Source organism: Myodes glareolus, chromosome 17 (genome assembly GCF_982192425.1).
Source record: "Myodes glareolus chromosome 17, mMyoGla1.1, whole genome shotgun sequence".
Classification (NCBI taxonomy): domain Eukaryota; kingdom Metazoa; phylum Chordata; class Mammalia; order Rodentia; family Cricetidae; genus Myodes; species Myodes glareolus.
The window spans coordinates 64584857-64592450 of record NC_142042.1 but is presented as its reverse complement, the minus strand read 5'-3'; the positions used below and the strand labels follow the sequence as shown (position 1 = coordinate 64592450).

The window sequence follows — 7594 nt, the reverse complement described above, 5'->3', positions numbered from 1 at the left end:
CTCAACTTGTCAGCGAGTGTGTGAACAGGGTTGGCCCTGCCTCGTGACACCCACATTGTCATGTGACTGGTGATGATCATATGATCCTAACAGCCTTCCTCCATGGGGCCAAGGCTATGTCTATCTTAGGACATGACTTAGGCATGAAGGGAGGAAGTAGATTTCTGAATCCTTAAACCTGGAATACTCACAGAGTACCTGCATTGGGAACCAGTCATGTCTCTGCCTCCCTCCTTTTCTGCTGGATCTTCATGTGATATCTGCAGCTGATAGTCCAGTTGATACAATAAAACATTGGGTTTCTTGATGTCTGGTTCCATCCATGTAGTTCCCAAATGTGCATATATGAGTGCAGTGTAGACACCTATATTATAAGAGGCGTGCATCTTGTTCAGCACTAAGAAATGCTGGTGTGGTTCTGTCCTGCTTTATTTCCCATTACAATGGTATGTTAAGGAGAGTATTTGAAGAATATTATGAAAATGAATGAAATATTGAAACAGTAAAATGTGGCTCACAGAAAAAGAGCATCATGGTACACAGCTTACAGCAAACAGATGTTCAAATTGCTAAATACAGGGTGAGGACACTGCTCTCTAGAGACAGAAGCAGAGAGATGCTCCTCAGTGAAGAAAGCACACTGCTCTTGTAGAGGATCTGAGCTGGGTTCCCGGCAACTACATTGGACAGCTCACGACCTCCTGCAACACTATTTTTCAGGGCATCTAATTCCCTCTTCTTATCTGCAAGGTATAAACACAGGCATACACACACATACACACACACACACACACACACACACACACGTACACACATTAAAAATAAAAATGTAATCTTCTAAAACAAAGTATATGGAGATGTTCAATTATTGAAATGTATAAAAATGCCCCAAGTAAATCCAAGACTTGGAAATATTACGCATTATTTATAGAAATGCAGTTTTTGTTACCAGAGAGAGAGGGTATCCTCACTTGGTCTGTTTTTTAGTTTGTTTGGCATATAACTTTATATTGGATATTTCTTGAATTTACAAGTAATCCTGCTTTAGGAATGGACTACTATCGTCTTTACCATGTCAAAGTTTCTGGAAACTTGGTGTGGGAAAATTATCTGTATTCTGTCAATCATATTTTAATAAAACACTGATTGTCCAGGCAGGCAGTATTGGCGGGAAAGCCAGACAGGAAGCAGGGGTGGAGCAAAGAGACTGGGAGTATTCTGGGAAGCAGGAACCTCTCTCCGCCACTCCTGCGCAGACCACCAAAGAGGCAGTATGTAACCTGCCCAGCTGAGAATGGTACTGAGCCGTGTGACTAACATAGATAAGGATAATGGGGTAACAAAAGTTATAAGAGCTAATAAGTAGCTACAGCTAAGTGCCAATTAGCTTTATAACTTATAGAGATCTCTGTGTGGTTGATTTTCTTTGGGACCTAACAGTTGTGGGGTACCGGGCAGGAACAGATACTCCAACAAGCCGGCCCTTATGTTACAGAAACTCTTTAGCAGCCAGCATATCCCTTTCTAGGAACCGGTGTGCTGTTACTGGAGAGGTCAGATGGCTCATTAGTAAGAAGAAAATCAGGAAAAGGGTTCGCATGAGGTAGAGGGAATCATGTTTTTCACCTATAAGTACTAGAAAAACAGAGTTAGCTTACTCCTTTCTGTGAGATAAAGCACTGGTAGACTGTATCCCTGAGTGAAAGAAAGTAGGTTATTTTAAATAAAATCATTGATCAGTAGTTCACAAGAATGTGATTCTGTGGTCATTAGCACTGTCTTCCCTGTGTGCCTCTGATTTTCATTCATATTCTACATGTCTATAGACTATAAATAAATAATTATTTTGAATATTTTTATTTTCAGTATTTAATATTAATAGTTGTGATTCATTGTATAATAATATGTTTCTAGCGATCATTAAGATCATGGAAATCCAAAGAGAAAAACAATGTCAATACAAAGAAAGTACAGACTAAACTGGCAAAATCTCTTCTCCTTAAATGCTGGTAGGCTCTGAAAGTCTCAATCCTTGGAAATAAAATGTACCTGGGACACATAAACATGTTGCGCACAAATAAAATGCAACAGAGAAATATGAGTATTTATTAATGTATAGTTTCACATAGAGAAATATGTGCTTCTCTACTTCATATCATCTAATTTAATGTATCTATAATCTGCCTGCATGTTTGAATATCATATTCTCTTTCAAATACATCTAGTATTTATACATACTCAAAGTTCTAACTCAAAATACAGCCCCTAGAGCCCCTTGATTTTTCATTTACTGTGTTGCAGCATCAGAGACATAGAAGACTCTAACCCTCACAATGATAACTTCCACCAAGTTGGTAGCTAAGACTTGTTCAGGACTGTATACCAATTAACACAAGGAGAAATTTACACTGTGGAGCGTTTAGTAGTACTTTATCTGAACCTTTTCCTACCTGCTCTCCAAATTGTTCTTAGGCGAATGATGTCATTTTTTTGTTCCTTGATTGTGATTTTCTCTAAATTATATACAACAAACTTTATTTGTGATAATGCAGCTTAGTTCCACATTTTGATTTTATTATCCATGATGTTTAATGTAGTCATGATGAAATCCTTAACAACCTTTCTTAAAGTTTTTGTTTTTCTTATCTTCAGTATTTAAACATAATCATTCTGTAACTACTTGGTGATGTTTAATTCTCTCCCTGACATCTCCATTGGTATCTAAGTTAAGAAATAGATACTTCTGAACTGTTTCATCCCATTGGAACCTGAAGTCTAAGGTAGAATTGAGGTTTGAGTGTCTACATGACATTGAGAAACCTTTCCCTGTCCCACGTGGTTTGATTTTTTGTCTCCTCATCAGTTGTTCCAGAAGGCTTAGCAATTGGGAGAGGTCAAAACATAATCCCTGATTTCCCAATAGTTTCCACATAGCTCACCTGAGGATTCTAGGGCTATGTTGCTGCGATGCCAGCTAGTTCACACTTCTGCCCCAGTGCAGGACAACACCCAGGTCATCTACTCACCTCCTATGCATAGGTGTGTGTGTGAGTATAATGCTAGCTGTAACAGTAACATCAGCCTTGAATGTGACCTCTGGAGATTGAGTCAACTGTCTCCAGACAATGTACATGTCATGAATTGCAATGTACATGCAAACTGTTGGCATTCTGAGAGCTAGGAATACCAGCTGTTTCTGCTTTGTAAAGGCAATTTCCCCATCTTCTAGAGCATAGGAAAACACTAAGAGCTCTAAAAGAAATCTAAATGAAAATGGTATTTCTCTGCACTTCAGAGGGAGAAGAATTGAGAAAATACAGCGTTGTTTTAGAGGCATCTTTCTTCTGACATTTCAGTTCATTAATTAATAATAATTCATTTTATGCAATATATTCCTAACATGGTCCCTCCTCTTCATCTATTTGTAGATACTCTCTAACTCTTCACCATTCCAACTCTATCCATTCTTACTCTTTACCTTTAAAATCAAACAGGCAACATAAAAATAAAGAGAAAGAACCACTAAATCAAAATGAATGAAAAGAAACAGGAGAAAAAGAAAGAATAACACTGGAAACATGCTTACACAGAGATAGTGGATACTACACACACAGGACCCATGGAACAGAGAAACACAAACCATAATATATCAGCAAACTGTCATTAAGGTGACCAATGTCCAAAGAATTAGGAAACAAAAACATAAATCTCCAACAATACTACTGAATTTTTTTTGTGCTTTCACCTACTGCTAGACCTGCAGCTGCCCTTACATGCGGTTTGTATGTCAAGTGGTACTCCATTGGGGAAAATTAATTTTTCTTTGCTAGGAGTAGACAGGTGGAGATAACTTTGGGAAATGAATGGGGGCTCCTGTCTCATATGTAAGAAGAAGCCCCCCAAACAGCAGTTTTAGTGTCAAAGTTCTACACAGAAGCCCTCTGACAAGGTAACAGAAACCTTAGTATTCGGTAAATGGAAGGCTAAATTCAGAATTCCTCAGGAACCTCCTAGAGGATGTTTCTATTTACCAAAAACAAATCTCTTAATTTTTCCTCCAAGGAAAACTACCTAAGGCAAGGGCATCTAGTTCTTGGTCAACCCAAACAACCTGTATGTGCCCAACTGTCATATTAAATCCATGTGATTTTCTACCACTTTGTTGTTCTCTTCCTGCTCCCTGGGAGATTACCTTAGCACTTTAATCCTCACTAAGCCTTTTTCTCTACCCACTAAGTGATCCCCTTTAGTGATCTTACTGCAGCTTTGCTTGCAGGGTCTATGTCCTTTCTCTATGCTGGAAACCATCTGTCTTGACCCTGTGCAGGCCGTGTGTCTACTACCACTGTGTCTGTCAATTCACATGAGCTTCAGTGCTGTTGAGTCTGGAGTGGATTGTTTCTTTTGTATCTTCTGTCCCTATCAGCTCATGGACATTTTCCATGTCCCCTTCAGCGTAGCTCCCTGAACCCTGGAGGGTGGGGTTTGATAAAGACATTCCACTGAGGACTCTCAGTGACTTGTCCAGTATGGGTCTCTACATGGTGAACTTTCTCCAATGCTGGGTGACTGAGAAACTGATCTATGGAGACTTAAGAATGTCTTTGGTAGTCATTTAGTTGCAGTGTTCCATTAGTAATACAGTAGTATTTGATTCTCTCTAGTCCCATGGCCTATTTAGTCTCAGGCTTATGGCCAACAAAGCAGGGTCATGCATTGGATCTATCTCAAGGACTAGGTCTTAAATTCAATGAAAGATTCCTTGGATTTTTCCACAACCTTTGTGCGACTGTTCTACCAACATATAACCACAGACACAGAGGAAATTCAGAGAATCATTAGATTTCACTATAAAAGCCTGCTGCCACAAAATTGGAAAATGTGAAAGAAATGAACACTATTTTAGATAAGTACCATATACCAAAATGAAATCAAGACCAGGTGAACAATATAAATAGACCTGTAAGTCGCAAGGATTTAGAAGCTGTCATTAGAAACCTCCCTATCAAAAAATGCCCTGGACCAGATGGTTTTAATGCAGAATTCTACCAGAACTTCCTAGAAGAGCTAATACCTATACTCCTTAATGTGTTGCACAAAATAGAAACAGAAGAGTCATTGCCATACTCCTTTATGAAGCTACAGTTACCCTGATACCAAAACCACACAAAGATTTAATGAAGAAAGAGAATTACAGAGGAGGTGGAAATTTTTAATAAATAAATATATAAATAAGAAAAAAATGTAAATAAAATTGTAGATACAAAGAAGGGAAAAAGTAATCAATGGTCCGAACAATTGCTTAGAGATATATTGTTGTCATAGGAGCTCAGGGGCAGCAACAGTGAACACAGAAATTTTAAGAGTTTGTAAATATTTTAAACTCCAGATCCTTTCACAACACTAGTGGCACAGTCACACCTACTGTCTCAGAGGCTGCTTTGAGATGCAGGGAAGTGAGGGTGCAGCCCCACATGCTCCCAGTCAACTCAAGCTGTGGATTACAAACTTTCATACAGCCGGTATGAAAGCAAAGGAAATAAATATATGTCTAAAGGGGACAGGAGATCTGGTGTGACTCTCTGGAAGAAGAAAACATGACAAAGAGATGATGCTGAGAAATGAACAAGAGTCTTGTCAGGAATGTTCACCAAAGCCTTTTTATTTGTAACAAGAGGCAAAGGGGCACTGTCATCCGGTGAGTGGAAAAGAACCTTTCAAAGATGTCAGCATCTCAGAGGGCAGCACAAGGTGGGCAGCAGGAGGGGAGAGGAAAGCAGGCCTGGATAAGTCTGCTGAGCATGGCTTCCTCCTGTGACACTTGATGAAGTCTTCTTCAGCTTAGCAACAGCCCCCAGACTGCTGGCTACTGCCACAGCTGCTGCCACCGCTGCTGCCACAGCAGCCACTGCTGCCACCACTGCTGCCACAGCAGCCACTGCCGCCACCACTGCTACAGCATCCAGAGCTCTGGTGTCTGTGACGGAGAGATCTGCGGGGCCTGTGGTGGCTCAGGCAGCAGCCACCACCGCCAGAGCTGCAGCAGCCCCCGGAGCTTGAACCACAGCAGCCCCCAGAACTGGAGCCACAGCAGCCCCCAGAACCCAGGCTGCAGCAGGAAGAGACAGGAGGGCACTTAGGGGGACACTTTTGGGGACACTTTGGGGTCTGGCACTTGGGAGGGCACTTGGGGGCAACCTTGGGAGGGGGCTGGCACTGCTGCTGGCTCTGCTGGCAGGACATCTCAGCCTGTGGGTGTTCAGGAGCTGCAGGAGAATCACACACATGTCAGACACCAGACACTGTGGATACCTGGCTTCTCCTGACACACAGAGGAGTCATTGGTAGTCACAGAAACATCATCTATAATTCAATTAATCTAATATACTCTACCAATCACATCATGTGCATCATGACTCTAAAAGATCTGAGCCCATGCAACTGAGATGCTCATTGTCCCCTGGCATCAGAAGCACTGAATGGTTATCTAGTGACATTAGAAACTCTGTACTGCTCTTAATTCTCACAGCTGTGCCAGTATACAGGTTATTTCAGAGAAAAGTAATTGTAAGAGCAAAGAGAAACCATTACTTGAAGGTACTTTTAGTTTTAAGTCAGAATTTCAAGACCTTCTAGATTACTGATTGGGAAGAAAGTTCAGTTCTTGAAGGACAAATATTTTTAAGCCCTGTCAGGGCTACCATGGCACTACAACTCCCCGTTGTGAGTTCAAACTTCCTCGGTATCAAAATCACCACCTGCTCTGGCTGAGGGTGGCCAAGTGTCATCCTGGTGGTGTCCTATTGATCAAACAAATGGATGAGCAGATCCTGAACCAGGGCTCTCTTTCTTTCCCATGCCAGAATGAGACTCTTTTGCTCATTCCTGATCCATCTCTTCTTCAAAACTGAGGGGAAGCATTTTCTTCACAGAGCAACTCCCCCATAACATGCATAAATGCTCAGTTCTCGTGCTCAGCATCTCATCCTGGGAGATCGGGGGTCGTATACACCAAAGATATTTTGTTCTCTTCTGAGCCAGAAAGTCCCCATCAATCCAGAGTCTCTCAGAACTGCCACGACTGTGTGTCCATGTTCCCATTGCCTCACTTCTCACCCTTCACCATGTTTATGATCTATCAAATGGACTCTAAGCTGAGAGACCTTTCCCAGTCTCCTGTTCAGCTCTAATCTGGCAACCCCTCTGGAAAAGTCTCTGCTGTTGCCTCCCATGGTCACTTACCAAGATGACAGGCAGCTCCTGATCTGTGGGTAGCTCAGGAGGTGAGTGAATGGAGTGCCCTGTCCCTCAGCCCTTTTATTCTGATCCTGAGCTCTGTCTCAGCCTGTCAGACAGTGTCAGATGTGTGGCTCTGCCTCATGACACTTAGATGGTAATGTGATGGGTGGTGACTAGATGTTCCTCAACAACTCTCCTTCATGGTGTCCAGGAATGCTTTATCTATTAGCACATGGGTGAGGTATGAAGGGAGGGAGTGGATTCCTGGATCCTTCAGCCTTGCATACCTACAGAGTACTTGCCTCTGGAACCAGTCATGCCTCTGCCTTCCTCCTTTACTGCTGGTTCTTCATGT

The 7594-nt window shown here is 41.7% G+C and overlaps 1 long non-coding RNA gene across 1 annotated transcript; it reads right to left on the bottom strand.

Moving 5' to 3' along the window:
• Positions 1-5642: 5642 nt before the first annotated feature.
• On the bottom strand, positions 5643-7312 carry LOC148119492 (uncharacterized). The gene is made up of 2 exons (XR_015735194.1): positions 7243-7312; positions 5643-6266 (listed from the first exon to the last, which is right to left on the bottom strand). It is a non-coding gene; the product is annotated as an uncharacterized LOC148119492 (long non-coding RNA).
• Between the last annotated feature and the right edge of the window lie 282 nt (positions 7313-7594).